Here is a 21762-nt window from a genome sequence, read left to right as displayed (position 1 = left end):
TGTATATGGAGACTACTATTGTCTATAATTGTGTAAAATTTAGTAAAATTCTATCGAGCAGAAAAATGATATTTTGGGTTATAATTTATTTTTGTTTTATAAAGTGAAAACGTTAACCTCAAATAGCTCGAAAACTAACCGATAGATTTTCTTTATATTTTATCTATATGTGGAAACCAATGTTGTATATAAATGTGTAAATTTTAGTATAAGTCTATCGGGCAGAAAACGCGATATTTAGGGTTAAATTTTGTTTCCGTTTTATAAAGTGAAAATTTTAACTATAAATAACTCGAAAACTACTTGATAGATTTTCTTTATATTTTATCTATATGTGGAGACTACTATTACCTACAAATGTGTGAAATTTAGTAAAAATCTTTCGAGTAGAAAAGGAGATATTTAGGGTTTAAATTTGTTTCCGTTTTATAAAGTGAAAATTTTAACTTTAAATAACTCGAAAACTACTTGATAGATTTTCTTTATATTTTATCTATATGTGGAGACTACTATTGTCTACAAATGTGTAAGATTTAAAAAAAATCTTTCGAGTACAAAACGAGATATTTAGGGTTAAAGTTTGTTTCCGTTTTATAAAGTGAAAAGTTTAACTTCAAATATCACGAAAACTACTTAATAGATTTTCTTTATATTTTATTTTTATATGGAGACTACTATTGTCTATAAATGTGTAAATTTTAGTAAAAATCTATGGAGCAGAAAACGAGATATTAAGGGTTAAAGTTTGTTTCCGTTTTATAAAGTGAAAACTTTAACTTCCAATAGCTCGAAAACTACTTAATAGATTTTCTTTATATTTTATTTTTATATGGAGACCACTATTGTCTATAAATGTGTAAATTTCAGTACAAATCTATGAAGCGGAAAACGAGATATTTAGGGTTAAAGTTTGTTTCAGTTTTATAAAGTGAAAACTTTAATTTTAAATATCTCGAAAACAACTAGTAGATAGATTTTGTTTTAATTTTATCTGTATATGAAGACTACTATTGTCTATAATTGTGTGAAATTTGGTAAAAATCTATCGAGCAGAAAACGAGATATTTAGGGTTAAAGTTTGTTTCCGTTTTATAAAGTGAAACGTTTAACTTTAAATAACTCGAAAACTACTTGATATATTTTGTTTATATTTTATCTATATGTGGAGACCACTATTGTATATAAATGTGTAAATTTTAGTAAAAATCTATGAAGCAGAAAACGAGTTATTTAGGCTTAATGTTTGTTTCCGTTTTATAAAGTGAAAACTTTAATATTAAATATCTCGAAAACTATTTGATAGATTTTGTTTATATTTTATTTGTATGTGGAGACTACTATTGTCTACAAATGTGTAAGATTTAATAAAAATCTTTCGAGTACAAAACGAGATATTTAGGGTTAAAGTTTGTTTCCGTTTTATAAAGTGAAAAGTTTAACTTTAAATATCTCGAAAAGTACTCGATAGATTTTCTTTATATTTTATTTATATGTGGAGACCACTATTGCCTAGAAATGTGTAAATTTTAGTAAAAATCTATGAAGCAGAAAACGAGATATTTAGGGTTAATGTTTGATTCTGGTATATAAAGTGAAAATTTTAACTTCAAATATCTCACAAACTACTCGATAGATTTTGTTTATATTTCATCTGTATATGGAGACTGATATTACCTATAATTGTGTGAAATTAAGTAAAAATCTTTCGAGCAGAAAACGAGATTTTTGGGTTAAAATTTGTTTCCGTTATATAAAGTGAAAAGTTGAACTTTAAATAACTCGAAAACTACTTGATAGATTTTCTTTATATATTATCTGTATGTGGAGACCACTATTGTCTATAAATGTGTAAATTTTAGTAAAAATCTATGGAGCAGAAAACGAGATATTTAGGGTTAAAATTTGTTTCCGTTTTTATAAAGTGAAAATTTTAACTTTAAATAACTCGAAAACTACTTGATAGATATTCTTTATATTTTATCTGTATGTGGAAACTACTATTACCTATAATTGTGTGAAATTTAGTAAAAATCTTTCGAGCAGAAAACGAGATATTTAGGGTTAAAATTTGTTTCGGTTATATAAAGTGAAAACTTTAACTTTAAATAACTCGAAAACTACTTGATAGATTTTCTTCATATTTTATCTATATGTGGAGACTACTATTACCTACAATTGTTTGAAATTTAGTAAAAATCTTTCGAGCAGAAAACGAGATATTTAGGGTTTAAATTTGTTTCCCTTATATAAAGTGAAAATTTTAATTTCAAATATCTCGCAAACTACTTAATAGATTTTGTTTATATTTTATCTGTACGTGGAGACCACATTTTTCTATAAATGTGTAAATTTTAGTAAGAATCTTTCGAGCAGAAAACGAGATATTTAGTGTTTTTTAATTTGTTTCCGTTATATAAAGTGAAAACTTTAACTTCAAATATCTCGCAAACTACTTAATAGATTTTCTTTATATTTTATCTGTATGTGGAGACCACTATTGTCAATAAATGTGTAAATTTTAGTAAAAATCTTTCGAGCAGAAAACGAGATATTTAGGGTTTAAATTTGTTTCCGTTATATAAAGTGAAAACTTTACCTTCAAATATCTCACAAACTACTCGATAGATTTTCTTTATAATTTACCTATAGGTGGAGACCACTATTGTCTATAAATGTGTAATTTTTAGTAAAAATCTATGCAGCAGAAAACGAGATATTTAGGGTTAATATTTGTTCCGTTTTATAAACTGAAAACTTTAATTTTAAATATCTCGAAAACTACTTGATAGATCTTGTTTATATTTTATTTGTATGTGGAGACTACTATTGTCTACAAATGTGTAAGATTTAATAAAAATCTTTGGAATACAAAACGAGATATTTAGGGTTAAAATTTGTTTCCGTTTTATAAAGTGAAAATTTTAACTTCAAATATCTCGAAAACTACTCGATAGATTTTCTTTATATTTTATTTTTATATGGAGACTACTATTGTCTATAAATGTGTAAATTTTATTAAATATCTATGGAGCAGAAAACGAGATATTTAGGATTAATATTTGTTTCTGTTATATAAAGTGAAAATTTTAACTTTAAATATCTCGCAAACTACTTGATGGATTTTGTTTATATTTTATCTATATATGGGGACCACTATGGTATACAAATGTGTAAGATTTAATAAAAAACTTTCGAGTGCAAAACGAGATATTTAGGGTTAAAGTTTGCTTCCGTTTTATAAAGTGAAAACTTTAATATTAAATATCTCGAAAACTATTTGATAGATTTTGTTTATATTTTATTTGTATGTGGAGACTACTATTGTCTACAAATGTGTAAGATTTAATAAAAATCTTTCGAGTACAAAACGAGATATTTAGGGTTAAAGTTTGTTTCCGTTTTATAAAGTGAAAAGTTTAACTTTAAATATCTCGAAAAGTACTAGATAGATTTTGTTTATATTTTATCTGTATGTGGAGACTAATATTACCTATAATTGTGTGACATTAAGTAAAAAACTTTCGAGCAGAAAACGAGATTTTTCGGTTAAAATTTGTTTCCGTTATATAAAGTGAAAAGTTGAACTTTAAATATCTCGAAAACTACTTGATAGATTTTCTTTATATTTTATCTGTATGTGGAGACCACTATTGTCTATAAATGTGTAAATTTTAGTAAAAATCTATGAAGCAGAAAACGAGATATTTAGGGTTAATGTTTGATTCTGGTATATAAAGTGAAAATTTTAACTTCAAATATCTGACAAACTACTCGATAGATTTTGTTTATATTTCATCTGTATATGGAGACTGATATTACCTATAATTGTGTGAAATTAAGTAAAAATCTTTCGAGCAGAAAACGAGATTTTTGGGTTAAAATTTGTTTCCGTTATATAAAGTGAAAAGTTGAACTTTAAATAACTCGAAAACTACTTGATAGATTTTCTTTATATATTATCTGTATGTGGAGACCACTATTGTCTATAAATGTGTAAATTTTAGTAAAAATCTATGGAGCAGAAAACGAGATATTTAGGGTTAAAATTTGTTTCCGTTTTTATAAAGTGAAAAATTTAACTTTAAATAACTCGAAAACTACTTGATAGATATTCTTTATATTTTATCTGTATGTGGAAACTACTATTACCTATAATTGTGTGAAATTTAGTAAAAATCTTTCGAGCAGAAAACGAGATATTTAGGGTTAAAATTTGTTTCGGTTATATAAAGTGAAAACTTTAACTTTAAATAACTCGAAAACTACTTGATAGATTTTCTTCATATTTTATCTATATGTGGAGACTACTATTACCTACAATTGTTTGAAATTTAGTAAAAATCTTTCGAGCAGAAAACGAGATATTTAGGGTTTAAATTTGTTTCCGTTATATAAAGTGAAAATTTTAATTTCAAATATCTCGCAAACTACTTAATAGATTTTGTTTATATTTTATCTGTACGTGGAGACCACTATTTTCTATAAATGTGTAAATTTTAGTAAAAATCTTTCGAGCAGAAAACGAGATATTTAGTGTTTTTTAATTTGTTTCCGTTATATAAAGTGAAAACTTTACCTTCAAATATCTCACAAACTACTCGATAGATTTTCTTTATAATTTACCTATAGGTGGAGACCACTATTGTCTATAAATGTGTAAATTTTAGTAAAAATCTATGCAGCAGAAAACGAGATATTTAGGGTTAATATTTGTTCCGTTTTATAAACTGAAAACTTTAATTTTAAATATCTCGAAAACTACTTGATAGATCTTGTTTATATTTTATCTGTATGTGGAGACCACTATTGTCTACAAATGTGTAAGATTTAATAAAAATCTTTGGAATACAAAACGAGATATTTAGGGTTAAAATTTGTTTCCGTTTTATAAAGTGAAAATTTTAACTTCAAATATCTCGAAAACTACTCGATAGATTTTCTTTATATTTTATTTTTATATGGAGACTACTATTGTCTATAAATGTGTAAATTTTATTAAATATCTATGGAGCAGAAAACGAGATATTTAGGATTAATATTTGTTTCTGTTATATAAAGTGAAAATTTTAACTTTAAATATCTCGCAAACTACTTGATGGATTTTGTTTATATTTTATCTATATATGGGGACCACTATGGTATACAAATGTGTAAGATTTAATAAAAAACTTTCGAGTGCAAAACGAGATATTTAGGGTTAAAGTTTGCTTCCGTTTTATAAAGTGAAAACTTTAACTTCAAATATCTCGAAAACTACTTAATAGATTTTGTTTTTATTTTATCTGTATATGAAGACTACTATTGTCTATAATTGTGTGAAATTTGGTAAAAATCTTTCGAGTACAAAACGAGATATTTAGGGTTAAAATTTGTTTCCGTTTTATAAAGTGAAAACTTTAATTTTAAATATCTCGAAAACTATTTGATAGATTTTGTTTATATTTTATTTGTATGTGGAGACTACTATTGTCTATAAATGTGTATGATTTAATAAAAATCTTTCGAATACAAAACGAGATATTTAGGGTTAAAGTTTGTTTCCGTTTTATAAACTGAAAATTTTAACTTCAAATATCTCGAAAACTACTTAATAGATTTTCTTTATATTTTATCTATATGTGGAGACTACTATTACCTACAATTGTGTGAAATTTAGTAAAAATCTTTCGAGTAGAAAACGAGATATTTAGTGTTAAAATTTGTTTCCGTTTTATAAAGTGAAAATTTTAACTTTAAATAACTCGAAAACTACTTGATAGATTTTCTTTATATTTTATCTATATGTGGAGACTACTATTACCTACAATTGTGTGAAATTTAGTAAAAATCTTTCGAGCAGAAAACGAGATATTTAGGGTTTAAATTTGTTTCCGTTATATAAAGTGAAAATTTTAATTTCAAATATCTCGCAAACTACTTAATATATTTTGTTTATATTTTATCTGTATGTGGAGACCACTATTGTCAATGAATGTGTAAATTTTAGTAAAAATCTTTCGAGCAGAAAACGAGATATTTAGTGTTTTTTAATTTGTTTCCGTTATATAAAGTGAAAACTTTAACTTCAAATATCTCGCAAACTAATTAATAGATTTTGTTTATATTATATCTATATGTGGAGACCACTATTGTCTATAAATGTGTAAATTTTAGTAAAAATCTATTGAGCAGAAAACGAGATATTTAGGGTTAAAATTTGTTTCCGTGTTATAAAGTGAAAATTTTAACTTTAAATAACTCGAAAACTACTTGATAGATTTTCTTTATATTTTATCTATATGTGGAGACTACTATTACCTACAATTGTGTGAAATTTAGTAAAAATCTTTCGAGTAGAAAACGAGATATTTAGGGTTTAAATTTGTTTCCGTTATATAAAGTGAAAACTTTACCTTCAAATATCTCGCAAACTACTTAATAGATTTTGTTTATATTTTATCTGTATGTGGAGACCACTATTGTCAATAAATGTGTAAATTTTAGTAAAAATCTTTCGAGCAGAAAACGAGATATTTAGTGTTAAAATTTGTTTCCGTTTTATAAAGTGAAAATTTTAACTTTAAATAACTCGAAAACTACTTGATAGATTTTCTTTATATTTTATCTATATGTGGAGACTACTATTACCTACAATTGTGTGAAATTTAGTAAAAATCTTTCGAGTAGAAAACGAGATATTTAGGGTTAAAATTTGTTTCCGTTATATAAAGTGAAAAGTTTAACTTTAAATAACTCGAAAACTACTTGATAGATTTTCTTTATATTTTATCTGTATGTGGAGACCACTATTGTCTATAAATGTGTAAATTTTAGTAAAAATCTATGGAGCAGATAACGAGATATTTAGGGTTAAAATTTGTTTCCGTTTTATAAAGTGAAAATTTTAACTATAAATAACTCGAAAACTACTTGATAGATTTTCTTTATATTTTATCTATATGTGGAGACTACTATTACCTACAATTGTGTGAAATTTAGTAAAAATCTTTCGAGTAGAAAACGAGATATTTAGGGTTTAAATTTGTTTCCGTTATATAAAGTGAAAACTTTACCTTCAAATATCTCGCAAACTACTTAATAGATTTTGTTTATATTTTATCTGTATGTGGAGACCACTATTGTCTATAAATGTGTAAATTTTAGTAAAAATCTATGGAGCAGAAAACGAGATATTTAGGGTTAAAGTTTGTTTCCGTTTAATAAAGTGAAAATTTTATCTCCAAATATCTCACAAACTACTCGATAGATTTTCTTTATAATTTATCTGTATGTGGAGACTACTATTACCTACAATTGTGTGAAATTTAGTAAAAATCTTTCGAGCAGAAAACGAGATATTTAGTGTTTTTTAATTTGTTTCCGTTATATAAAGTGAAAACTTTAACTTTAAATAATTCTAAAACTATTTGATAGATTTTGTTTATATTTTATTTGTATGTGGAGACTACTATTGTCTAAAAAAGTGTATGATTTAATAAAAATCTTTCGAATACAAAACGAGATATTTAGGGTTAAATTTTGTTTCCGTTTTATAAACTGAAAACTTTAACTTTAAATATCTCGAAAACTACTTGATAGATTTTGTTTATATTTTATCTGTATGTGGAAACTACTATTACCTATAATTGTGTGAAATTTAGTAAAAATCTTTCGAGCAGAAAACGAGATATTTAGGGTTAAAGTTTGCTTCCGTTTTATAAAGTGAAAACTTTAACTTCAAATATCTCGAAAACTACTTAATAGATTTTGTTTTTAATTTATCTGTATATGAAGACTACTATTGTCTATAATTGTGTGAAATTTGGTAAAAATCTATAGAGGAAAAAACGAGATATTTAGGGTTAAAGTTTGTTTCCGTTTTATAAAGTGAAACGTTTTATTTTAAATATCTCAAAAACTACTTGATAGATTTTGTTTATATATTATTTGTATGTAGAGACTACTATTGTCTACAAATGTGTAAATTTTAGTAAAAATCTATGAAGCAGAAAACGAGTTATTTAGGGTTAATGTTTGTTTCCGTTTTATAAAGTGAAAATTTTAATTTTAAATATCTCGAAAACTACTTGATAGATTTTGTTTATATTTTATCTGTATGTGGAGACCACTATTGTCTATAAATGTGTAAGTTTTAATAAATATCTTTCGAGTACAAAACGAGATATTTAGGGTTAAAATTTGTTTCCGTTTTATAAAGTGAAAACTTTAACTTCAAATATCTCGAAAACTACTCGATAAATTTTCTTTATATTTTATTTTTTTATGGAGACTACTATTGTCTATAATTGTGTGAAATTTGGTAAAAATCTATAGAGGATAAAACAAGATATTTAGGGTTAAAATTTGTTTCCGTTTTATAAAGAGAAACGTTTAACTTTAAATATCTTAAAAACTACTTAAAAGATTTTGTTTATATTTTATCTATATGTGGAGACTACTATTGTCTATAAATGTGTAAATTTTAGTAAAAATCTATGAAGCAGAAAACGAGATATTTAGAGTTAAAGTTTGTTTCCGTTTTATAAAGTGAAAACTTTAATTTTAAATATCTCGAAAATTACTTAATAGATTTTGTTTATATATTATTTGTATGTGGAGACTACTATTGTCTACAAATGTGTAAATTTTAGTAAAAATCTATGAAGCAGAAAACGAGTTATTTAGGGTTAATGTTTGTTTCCGTTTTATAAAGTGAAAACTTTAACTTTAAATATCCCGGAAACTACTTGATAGATTTTGTTTAAATTTTATCTGTATGTGGAGACCACTATTGTCTACAAATGTGTAAGATTAAATAAAAAACTTTCGAGTACAAAACGAGTTATTTAGGGTTAAAGTTTGTTTATGTTTTATAAAGTGAAAAGTTTAACTTTACATATCTCGAAAACTACTTGATAGATTTTATTTTTATTTTATCTGTATGTGGAGACTACTATTGTCTACAAATGTGTAAGATTAAATAAAAATCTTTCGAGTAAAAAACGAGATATTTAGGGTTAAATTTTGTTTCCGTTTTATAAAGTAAAAAGTTTAAAGTTAAATATCTCGAAAACTACTCGATTGATTTTGTTTATATTTTATCTGTATGTGGAGACTACTATTGTCTACAAATGTGTGAGATTTAATAAAAATCTTTCCAGTCCAAAACGAGATATTTAGGGTTAAAATTTGTTTCCGTTTTATAAAGTAAAAAGTTTAAAGTTAAATATCTCGAAAACTACTTGATTGATTTTGTTTATATTTTATCTGTATGTGGAGACTACTATTGTCTACAAATGTGTGAGATTTAATAAAAATCTTTCCAGTCCAAAACGAGATATTTAGGGTTAAAATTTGTTTCCGTTTTATAAAGTAAAAACTTTAACTTTATATATCTCGAAAACTACTAGATAGATTTTGTTTATATTTTATCTGTAAATGAAGACTACTATTGTCTACAAATGTGTAAGATTTAATAAAAATCTTCCAAGTACAAAACGAGATATTTAGGGTTAAACTTTGTTTCCGTTTTATAAAGTATAAAGTTTAACATTAAATATCTCGAAAACTACTTGATAGATTTTGTTTATATTTTATCTGTATGTGGAGACTACTATTGTCTATAATTGTGTGAAATTTGGTAAAAATCTATCGAGTATAAAACGAGATATTTAGAGTAAAATTTGTTTCTGTTTTATAAAGTGAAAAATTTAACTTCAAATATCTCGAAAACTACTCCATAGGTTTTGTTTTTATTTTATCTGTATATGGAGACCACTATTGTTTATAAATGTGTAAAAATTAGTAAAAATCTATCGAGCAGAAAACGAAATATATAGGGTTAAAATTTGTTTCCGTTGTATAAAGTGAAAATTTTAACTTCAAATCTCTCGAAAACTATTCGATTGATTTTGTTTATATTTCATCTGTATATGGAGACTACTATTGTCTATAATTGTGTAAAATTTAGTAAAATTCTATCGAGCAGAAAAATGATATTTTGGGTTATAATTTATTTTTGTTTTATAAAGTGAAAACGTTAACCTCAAATATCTCGAAAACTAACCGATAGATTTTCTTTATATTTTATCTATATGTGGAAACCAATGTTGTATATAAATGTGTAAATTTTAGTATAAGTCTATCGGGCAGAAAACGCGATATTTAGGGTTAAATTTTGTTTCCGTTTTATAAAGTGAAAAAGTTAACTTTAAATATCTCGAAAACTAATCGATAGATTTTCTTTATGTTTTATCTATATGTGGAGACCACTATTGTCTATAAATGTGTAAATTTTAGTAAAATTCTATGGAGCAGAAAACGAGATATTTAGGTTTAAATTTGTTTCCGTTTATAAATTGAATAATTTAACTTCAAACATCTCGAAAACTACTCGATAGATTTTGTTTATATTTTATCTGTATATGCAGAATACTATCGTCTTTAAATGTGTAAAATTTAGCAAAAATCAATTGAGCAGAAAACGAAATATATAGTGTTAAATCTTGTTTCCGTTGAATAAAATGAAAACTTTAACTTCAAATATATCGAAAACTACTCGATAGATTTTGTTTATATTTTATCTGTATATGGAGACTACTATTGTCTATAATTGTGTAAAATTTAGTTTCAATCTATTGGGCCGAAAAGGAGATATTTAGGTTTAAACATGGTTTCTGTTTTATAATGTGAAAACTTTAACTTCAAATATCTCGAAAACTACTCGGTAGATTTTCTTTATATTTTATCTGTATGTGGAGACCACTATTGTCTATAAATGTGTAAAATTTAGTAAAAATCTATCGAGCAGAAAACGAAATATATAGGGTTAAAATTTCTTTCCGTTGTATAAAGTGAAAACTTTAACTTCAAATATCTCGAAAACTACTCGATTGATTTTGTTTATATTTCATCTGTATATGGAGACTACTATTGTCTATAATTGTGTAAAATTTAGTAAAATTCTATCGAGCAGAAAAATGATATTTTGGGTTAAAATTTATTTTTGTTTTATAAAGTGAAAATTTTAACTTTAAATATATCGAAAACTACTCGATAGATTTTGTTTATATTTTATCTATATGTGGAGACCACTATTGTCTATAATTGTGTAAAATTTAGTAAAAATCTATTGGGCAGAAAAGGAGATATTTAGGTTTAAACATTGTTTCTTTTTTATAAAGTGAAAACTTTAACTTCAAATATATCGAAAACTACTAGATAGATTTTGTTTATATTTTATCTGTATGTGGTGACTACTATTGTCTATAATTGTGTAAAATTTAGTAAAAATCTATCGAGCAGAAAACGAAATATATAGGGCTAAAATTTGTTTCCGTTGTATAAAGTGAAAACTTTAACTTCAAATATCACGAAAACTACTCGATTAATTTTGTTTATATTTCATCTGTATATGGAGACTACTATTGTCTATAATTGTGTAAAATTTAGTAAAATTCTATCGAGCAGAAAAATGATATTTTGGGTTAAAATTTATTTTTGTTTTATAAAGTGAAAACGTTAACCTCAAATATCTCGAAAACTAACCGATAGATTTTCTTTATATTTTATCTATATGTGGAAACCAATGTTGTATATAAATGTGTAAATTTTAGTATAAGTCTATCGGGCAGAAAACGCGATATTTAGGGTTAAAATTTGTTTCCGTTTTATAAAGTGAAAACGTTAACTTTAAATATCTCGAAAACTAACCGATAGATTTTCTTTATATTTTATCTATATGTGGAAACCAATGTTGTATATAAATGTGTAAAATTTAGTATCAATCTATTGGGCCGAAAAGGAGATATTTAGGTTTAAACATTGTTTCTGTTTTATAATGTGAAAACTTTAACTTCAAATATCTCGAAAACTACTCGGTAGATTTTCTTTATATTTTATCTGTATGTGGAGACCACTATTGTCTATAAATGTGTAAAATTTAGTAACAATCTATCGAGCAGAAAACGAAATATATAGGGTTAAAATTTCTTTCCGTTGTATAAAGTGAAAACTTTAACTTCAAATATCTCGAAAACTACTCGATTGATTTTGTTTATATTTCATCTGTATATGGAGACTACTATTGTCTATAATTGTGTAAAATTTAGTAAAATTCTATCGAGCAGAAAAATGATATTTTGGGTTAAAATTTATTTTTGTTTTATAAAGTGAAAACTTTAACTTCAAATATATCGAAAACTACTCGATAGATTTTGTTTATATTTTATCTATATGTGGAGACCACTATTGTCTATAATTGTGTAAAATTTAGTAAAAATCTATTGGGCAGAAAAGGAGATATTTAGGTTTAAACATTGTTTCTGTTTTATAAAGTGAAAACTTTAACTTCAAATATATCGAAAACTACTAGATAGATTTTGTTTATATTTTATCTGTATATGGAGACTACTATTGTCTATAATTGTGTAAAATTTAGTATCAATCTATTGGGCAGAAAAGGAGATATTTAGGTTTAAACATTGTTTCTGTTTTATAAAGTGAAAACTTTAACTTCAAATATCTCGAAAACTACTCGATAGATTTTCTTTATATTTTATCTGTATTTGGAGACCACTATTGTCTATAAATGTGTAAAATTTAGTAAAAATCTATCGAGCAGAAAACGAAATATATAGGGTTAAAATTTGTTTCCGTTGTATAAAGTGAAAACTTTAACTTCAAATATTTTGAAAACTACTCGATAGATTTTGTTTTTATTTTACCTGTATACGGAGACCACTATTGTCTATAAATGTGTAAAATTTAGTAAATATCTATCGTGCAGACAACGAGATATTTAGGGTTAAAATTAACGGGATATAAAGGTTTGACATTTCAACGAATTTGTCTTTTGTTGGGAGCTGTACCTGTCTGAGTTGGTGAAAGAAAGATAAGTTTGTAGGCTAGAAATGATTTGTTTCTGAAATGTGTTTCTACGTTTTGTAGACCAGCTGCTTACTCAAAGGGAATTCGAATCAATTTTACTAATTGTTGTCACTTTCAATGTTTGTAGTGCAGTTATTATCGTTGATTCCATTTTCTTAAGCGCCCAAGTTTTCTTTGGCCAACCGTGACGTTTGTGCTTACCTCACATTTCTACACTCAGGAATGTGCTGCTATTTGATAGATACGAGTATTCGATGTAAAGTAAATCCCATTTCTATATAATTTTTGTAATTGGTAGATTTTTCGTAATTTTTGTTTGTGTTTTCTCTTACAGAGCGGAACGTGGTTTGGAAAGGGGAAGCATCCTTATTGATCTGTGTACTACCTGCAGAATAATCCATGGAATGTGATGGAAGGAACTCATCCAGCCCTGGATTCTGACGAAGTACCAATGCAGTTTAAGATTGGATACTTTGAATTTGGTTTATCGACTTAATTCGTAGTACTTCTTTTCGATTAAAAGACAAATAAAATTGCGATTAAAAACAACGGCAGTTATATGATGGTATTACCTGAAGCAGCTGGTGCGAACAAGCGACTCTGGTACAGTTTCTTTTAAGTCATGAACATTGTTACCAACATTGCAAAACTTCTAAAACCACAAAGTAACATAACCTTGAAGCGAAGTCCTACCACTTCCTGCCAACTGCCCAAAAATGAATTTTACTAGAACTGATGTGTGCCTGGATTGCACATAAGAAACTAATAGAAAATCCAAGGCGCCATTTTCGAAAATATCTCAGAAAAGTGAACAACCAATTCAGTAAACATGCACTTGCGTTTGAAGAATTTAATTCATTTCTGGAATTCAGGCAACACAATAAACTCAACTCAAGGGATTGTGCAAGTGTAACTTTGCTCTGAAGGACGGTTCCATTGTTGCAGTAAGAATTGTCTCCCAGCTTGAAGGATATCGAAATCGCCGCTAGTTTGATTGAAGAAAAGCGCGCCTTTTGACAGTTTTTATAACTAGCTATTGGGAGTGTATATCAGATTCTATTTGGACTAAATCGCGTGAAGGCGGAATTTGAAACTAGGTGAGGTCAAGGTCGGCATCATCTGCCTTCTTGATCTCTGGAAGGTGAAGCGATGACAGTGGAGCGGCCTGATCGTGACCAACCTTCTTCCAGCATTCAGTGCTTGCTAGCACCTACAAAAAGCCGTTTATTGTAATTTAACTATAAATATTTATCAACATCCACTAAGTTTATGTACTTGTGTAATTGTTATTTTTTAGAAGTTGGTTAACTTATCATCCTAGACATTGTGAGTTGCATTGTTCCTGTTGTGGAAGTGAAGTCACGATGGACCCATCAGAACGATGAAGAGAACTTGGTTTTGACCCAATGGCAGACTCTGCAAGCCGCTGAAACTAAATAAGTATCAATCCAACATTAAACCCACTCATTCCATCAAACTAATATAAACTCATTACCTGGTAAAAACCAAATAGAAAGATTGGATCTTAAGAAGCCCCTCACACGACTCTTTCTTACTGCTGTTCTCATTCACCAATTTAATTCAAACTTCAGTCATATTTAATAATTACCAAAATTATAGTTTGTAACCGTACATTACTCAGAAATGTAATCTTACAGAGAAGCCAACATTCTTTATTTGGAATTCTTTCTGAAGGAAGTTCGTCACTTGCGGCTGTGGAGGCTTCGGAGCCCGGAGAAAATGTAGCACAGGTGTAAAAAAGAAGCGTTGAAACCATTTTGGGAAAAACGTAAAAGAAATGAAGAAGAAAAACTTTCTGGTGAATGGTAGTTCTGTTTAGGGGATTTCCACCACTAATTTGAAGACGGATGTTTGGTGAGACCTAAGCGGTATTAGGCAGACCTAATTCGTAAAATCCTTTTAAAACGTGAAAACTGAAAGCGAATAAAGGGAGACTTGAAGTGAGGTCACGATGGAGAAGAGTATGAGGGGCGGTTTGGACGGCGTCAGTCTTGAGTCTAATTGTGGTCTCTCTGTCAGATTGCGGTCCGTTAGGCCAAATACCCCAGTCACATGGGGTAATTAGGGCTGTGAGGTGCCGGCCAAACACACACTGCGAGGCAGCCGGTGAAACCTGGAATTAGACAACAAAGAGGGAGGAAATCTACAGCTGGGCCTCCCCCCTTCCACAGTCTAGTTTATGTTCCAGCCATCTCAAGCAAAACATAGCTTTTATCCAGTCAAAGTTTGATTTATACTTGACACAGCCAAGGCCAGTATGTCCAGCCTCTCTACAGTATCCAGCTTGTGATAATACTCGTACTTAGCCATCGCAGCATCTAACTTTAAAAATTTAACGTTGAAAAACCGAAAACTGAACTGGTGGGTTCAATATTTTTAAAAAGATTTGATGAGAACCTTCCCTCGACTTTCTTACACCATAATCCTCAAAGTTCTGCCATTTTCTCTAACTTTCTAATTTTCGAAACCTATTCAGTTCTAATTAACAGTAACAGCGCTCAGTATTTCGAAATGAAACTTTAAAAAGAAGCCTAACATCACCAGTTGGCCTCATCTAAATTTTATTCGAAATTCCCAGCGACCTGGTTATGTCAGAGCTTTAAAGAAAATCGTAGAAACGATTTCCCGGGTAACCTCAATAACAAATCGTTAGAGAGAAGTGAGGTCTTCTGGAGGGGGATCGGCCAAACATGTCAATGCAAATATCAGCATTCCGCTTCCGGCTTTCTTCCATCTAGATCTACTTGGTTCGCACACGCTGACCGCACAGACAAGCTTTCAAAAACCACTTTCTGGGAGACATTCCCTTTAAAAACTTCAGAATGAAAATTTGGAAAACTCCTTACTTCCTCTAATAGGGGTAAAAGAAACAACCTTGTGAACCCTTTCCTTGAGTGATATTGGCCAAGAATGTGGAAAACAAAAAGAAAATATTTCATTAAGGCCATAAAAAGTCCAACGAATTTTCTTTCTAGCAAACAGTTTTGTATTAGTACACACCAAGGTCATGAAATGTATGGAAACGGAGAATAAAGAAAGAATCACTCCATTAGAATTCTAAATCAACTAACACTACAGAGAATAAATTCTTCTAAAACAAAACTAGCTTATTTAACACACAATTTATTACCTTTTAACAATGTCCCAATTTGGACACAATTTGAGTTTTAAATGTCAGCTGAGAATGCAAAATAAGAATAGCGTAACTCTTACTGATTACTCCAGCTGATTTACGAATGTGTCCTGATTTTATGCGTGCGCACTAGAGTCTATTTAGCACTTTAATTGTTTAATGGCAGCCAATTATACAGGCACGATCAGGTGCTGGCATTATATTGCCATTGTGATCGTATATTTGCAGCACCAACTGACAGACTGAAAATGGTGATCAACTTCAAATACAGATTCTACGTACCAAAGGACTATGTTTATTTGCTAGGGCTACTTTAAGCAAAGTCTAGGTTGCTCGTCCAACTATCACTATTATCTTGGCATTAATTTCTATTTGAGAATAGCTACAACAGCCTCTGGTAAAACTTCCCTACTAAAGCAGAACTTCCTTTCTTGCTCTCTCTTAGTTCTCTTAATTTAGAAAACCCAAAATTATTTTATCCCTTTGCAAGTTTGCTCACTTTTGGTCGTTTACAATCCTACCCTTTACAAACACTTGGCTTGGAAATTTCTACAATTTTGAATAAGTGAAATTCGGTACTTCATGCAATAGAACTATGTTGTAATTTAGCGAGGATGTCGCTGAAAGACCATTCACGAGAAAAGGTCGTAATCCTTCGGTACTGCGGTACTTCCGGTTTGAGATCGCTAGAGTTTTGGAGCCCCCCTGTTGCTAGTTGCCAGTTTTCCGCTTTTCGCCCAACATTAGGGCCACATACAAATCCACACAATTTGAAATATTTTTACGGAAGGAAAACAAGAAGAAATATTTTAGTAAAAATTTCCAAATTCCAAAAATCAGGCAAAAATAACTCGAGTAACGTTGCAAACTAGTTAGCCTTCTTACTAAATGGCTTTTACACAATATTTACTTAACCTTCCAAAAAGAGACGGACAAAAAGCGCAGGCGTAATCACATTTTTTTTTTTGCATAACATACAGAACAATGTTAATGGAATTTAAAATTATAATTTTCTATTTGATTTTGTTGTTATTGTTAACCAACAGAGTTGTGCGCGTGCGTACTGAGCTGAATGGAGGGAAAGGCAGTCAGAGCACTGTTTACATTATTTATAAACTGGTGGGAGGTTGTATTATTGTTATAACCAACGTTATTAAACTGGTCTACTGTATTAATGTAATACTTGAATTTATTTTCTATTAATATTAAATAAATATTAACTATATATAGATGTAACCATGTGAGTACATGTTGGTGCAGGTAAACCGGAATGAAAGTTCTAAGGCGTGTAGGCGCTGGCTTCCTGCGCAGACCCGTCATCAATATTTATGTCACTCTACTCTTGCTCCATCTTTATTATCAACCTAAAGTTGAAATATAAAAGATGTTAAATAAAACGATACAATACCTCTCATTTCTTCAACGTTGTCTACAACTAGAGAACAGATACCGCAGGTGCAAGCAAGCTCCCACTACCAATGATCTCGGATGTTGGCCATGTTGAAAGCAGGCGTGCAGATGTAACATTTTAAGTTAAACCACAAATTTCCAGAAAATCAATTTCACAATTTTATCGCACAAATACTAAGTGAAGCAAATTTCTTGAGGACAGTAGGTCAAAGCTGTATTCTTACGCTAACTAAAAGGAAGTACAGCGATCGTTTCCAATATCAAGGTATCCGCTGAGAAGTCTTCATAGGTTCCGAAAAAGTGTATTTTCCTAAAATGTTCGGGTAGAGTGATAGTGGAGTTTGAGGCCTTACCAGATCACTTACCTTTGACCAGCTGGATCTGTTATTAGCGAGTGAAGTTACATCAGATCAGCATTAACATACCCCTCGCGCGTCCTCCACTGCTTTCATAACTTTTGTTTGTAACCTTTCTTCTTGCGGTTGCTCGTTATGTCGTCAGTAATTTATACAGAATACATTAAAATATTAATCGGTAGAACACTGAGAGGTTCATTAGCTCATTGTCTTCACTGGATGGCGCTTGACTTCCAGTCATTGTTGCTTGACTTCGGTCGATGTTGCTGTTGAACTGAAGAATAGAAAAACCAAAATACGATCCAACCAGAATACCTACAAAACTTACCAAACTACTTCTCGTGCGTAGGAGTCCTAGAGACGGCGTTAGTTGCCGTACAGTATGTCTAGTTTGCATCAGTCAATATTCATTTTTTATTTGTTCTCAGCAGTAGCAATGCACAATCACAGAAAACCCAGACCATTAAATGATGACTTTTAGAAATTTTCTAAAAAGAATTTTTTGATCTTCCAGAAGCCCCAAAACGTGTATTTGCTGTAACAAGCGGATGAACGCAATTCCTGCGCTTTTGTAGTAAGGAACTATGACAGCAAATATATTCCCAACAGAATAGAGAAATAATTCTTGAGGAATCTGTTATAAGGAGAGAAAATAATGATTCGCACAGACTTGAGTATTCTGTTATAAAGTCTGAGCATTTAAGGCGCCCGACTTAATCCTTGAGGAACCAACTCTCCTGATTTCTTCCATCTCATAACTTTTGAAACATTACAGTTGCACTGCACTGATATGAACAGTAACTTCCCAGAGAGTAACCTATAGAGGGTTAAAATGAAGGTTGTAGATATGTATTCAGTGTATGTTATACACCAACTTCAGCAACAATCTTAAAACACAGATGAGGTAGATTGGAACTTCCGACTGGAAGTTGTTCGTTGCTAAGTTACTGTTAACTTCCTTGGAGGTAGGAAATAAAATTTTAGGTATAGAAGCGGAATATAGAAAAGCCTAGCTCTCAAACCTTAAGCGGATTTTGCTTAAGAACTCTTTTAAGAGAACGCCTTACAGCTGTAAGTGTTTCAGTAACAACCTCAAATATCAGAAAAAGTAAAGCGGCACTACTTCCAATGGGTGAAGAAGGGTTGAGCTTACTGCGACTTTTCTCTGACAGACTCACTGAGCTTTTTTCAAAGATCACTATTCAGGAGGCGGGGACTCGAAATGGTGCTGATGAAACTCCATTTCGAATGGATTTCACTCTTCTCTCACCAAATAGCAGAAAGTACTCTCGCACGACTGGCTCTCGCCGCAGTTAGTTTGAGAACTTGCGATAAACTCTGCGCTATCATACAACTTCATCGCGGTCGTCATCGAGGAAATACTTTAAAACTCAAAAATCGATTCGGAGAAGTACACTTACATCAGCCAATTGTTTTAAAATTTGGAATTGTTTGTATCCACGTATATAATTTAATTTTTTTTTTTTGGTTGTGGAGCGACCGCATGTTACATTGGAAAAAACACTTTATAGATTTAATTTAACCCCTCCATTCTCTCACAAGTGCCTTTAAATGACTTTTCAATATATGTTTTTTAAACAATATTAAAGATATACATACTTTGTGGAATTAGCAAACTAGTTTCGAGAACATAAATCAATCCATTTTTGAAAAAACGCCAAAAACGGAAAAAGTGGCACTTCTAGTTTGCTGATTTTCTCGAATAGCTCAATGAAGCGACTCATTGGGGTAAATAAACCAAATACGAAATTTGACCCCTCTACGACTTTTCGTTTTTTAATTTTTAAAATAACAAAAATTGCTAGATCTGAATGTTTGGAATAATAATGAGATAAATTGGTTATGACCTGACCTGTGACAACGTAGAGGGCGTCCATCTGGCAACCCCGCAATCAGTAGCTAAGGGCGCAATTCCAGGAAATTCACTTGATCACTTGTCAACTCAGCCTGGAAATATTTCGCCATCTGACCGTGGGTCTTATTCCGCATTTTCTTTTTCTTATTCTACTGTTTGAAAATTCATTATTCTATTGTTAGGATTTAAATATTTTACATTTTAATGAATCTTGCTTTACAAGGTAACAACTCTATTGTAACACTCATATGACTATACTCGTTTTCTACAGTCTTGCTAAATTGTCAGTTTTACTAAATTTTTCTTGGCGAGGCAAAAACAGGAAAAACATACAACCGACTTTTTCGTTCTGCAATTTTCAGGTTCTAAGTCATAAATATTCCATTTATTCCGAATATTGTTTAATATTTAATTCTTATCAATAATCTACAATTCATAATGTACACCCAGAAATGTAACCTTACCGAGTAGGTTATACCAAATCCTAACTCTACAAGTTCCTAAAACGGATTTTTTTAAAAACAAATTAAAGTAAACAGTATAACTCCATGTGTATGTTATGATATTTTTAATTCAAATAATTCATGAACAAATTAGGTTCTGATTTATTATAAATTACCTTTCATACCATCAAATCTATATCTATAATGATCTTTATCAATAAATTTTTTTATATTTTAATAATCGCTGAATAACAAAAGTGCCTGTAAAATGCAAAATAGAATTCACGAATATAAAGCTTTATATGCTTACATAAACTCACTCACCAATTTTTAAATCCACTTTTTCAAATTCATGGACCTCGTGTCCGGCAAAAACTGGAAAATATACAATAATAATAATAATACCTTGTCTACTGGTGCAGCAAGGGAAGGTAACAAATAAAATACAGCATTTAGTTCTTGTACAAGCAGATAGGGGCAGTTCAGCCAGTGTCCATAAAGCAGATCAAGTTTCTATTACAGTCCACAGATGGCAGCGTTATGAAGAATTGCGAGTGGATCGATTTCTCATAGCTCGCCCTCCCCACCAATCGCTGGCCGCCAACTCTCAGCTTAATCTTAAGTAAAAGTTGAAATTAAGTTAAGCTTGGAATTAAGAATTATCTAAATCAGATGAAGCGATCAAAAATGGCTTGACAAGGAAACCTACTTCTATTGGAAATGTTTTAAAAAATACCACTTCTTTATCCCAACGAATAAATAGTAATAAAAACAAGTAAATAGTAATAAAAATAAATGAACAAAAAAGTCAAACTTTTGCGAAAGTTTTCTTCAATAAAACTTGCTGTAGCTTTGGTATGCTGCAGCCTTTCTTTAGTACTGTATACAGCCGCTGGAAAGCGCGGCCTGTATCTTGCAAACATTTTTATATTGATATCTCTTTAACAAAAACTTACAGTTTAAAATGTTAAGTATAAGGGTTGATTAAACGCCAAAAGGTACACAAATCAGCTAGGACCCAACATTTCATTAATACTTCATTGATATTATTTTAAGTAATTTTACTGCATTAATTTTCATTAATATTTTTTTGAATTTATTAGATGTTTCACAGACCCTTATGCTGGCCATTTAAATCTACAAAATATTTGTTCAAGTAGAACACCATTTAACTTAGATTGACTGTAATAAGATAAATAAGATATGCATATTTTTATGACAGCTAACATAATTATTCCAGTATTTTACTATAAGTAAAATTAGAGGGACTACATTAAATTACAATTGAGAAATGAATAATTATTGTTGAATAATTTACTTGATATTACCTACGCGTTATTTGTGCTCACAAATACTTCGGAAAGACGAATTCTAGACTGAAATATTGTTTTAAATCCGTGATTCAAATTTAAATAGTAGCCGACTCTGCCTTTGTCTTTTTTTACTTTAACGTGCATGTACATACATACGATATATGTGACTATTCAGAATAAAGAGCATAATAAAGATAAATCAGAAGAAAAATTTGGAATAAAGCTAAAATAAAGTACCTATTTAATTACGAAAATATAATATACATTTTATCATAATTATAACAAAAAAATAAAATATTATGAATGAACAAAGGGAAGGGATTAGCTATGCGGTTAGCATATT

General features: G+C 29.5%; 1 protein-coding gene across 1 annotated transcript in view; it reads right to left on the bottom strand.

Annotated features, from left to right (window-relative positions):
• Window positions 1–20510, bottom strand: part of CycH (cyclin H) — an 86518-nt gene extending 66008 nt beyond the window's left edge. Inside the window, exon 1 of the mRNA XM_074116503.1 lies at window positions 20431–20510. The gene's annotated coding sequence lies outside the window, so the exon portion shown is untranslated. The remainder of the gene's footprint in view (window positions 1–20430) is intronic.
• Window positions 20511–21762: the final 1252 nt, after the last annotated feature.

Source organism: Rhodnius prolixus, unplaced genomic scaffold (genome assembly GCF_049639745.1).
Source record: "Rhodnius prolixus isolate KJV_2025 unplaced genomic scaffold, Rpr scaffold_13, whole genome shotgun sequence".
Classification (NCBI taxonomy): Eukaryota; Metazoa; Arthropoda; class Insecta; order Hemiptera; family Reduviidae; genus Rhodnius; species Rhodnius prolixus.
Note: the sequence above shows the minus strand (reverse complement) of the source record. Positions and strands in the feature narration are given on the sequence as shown.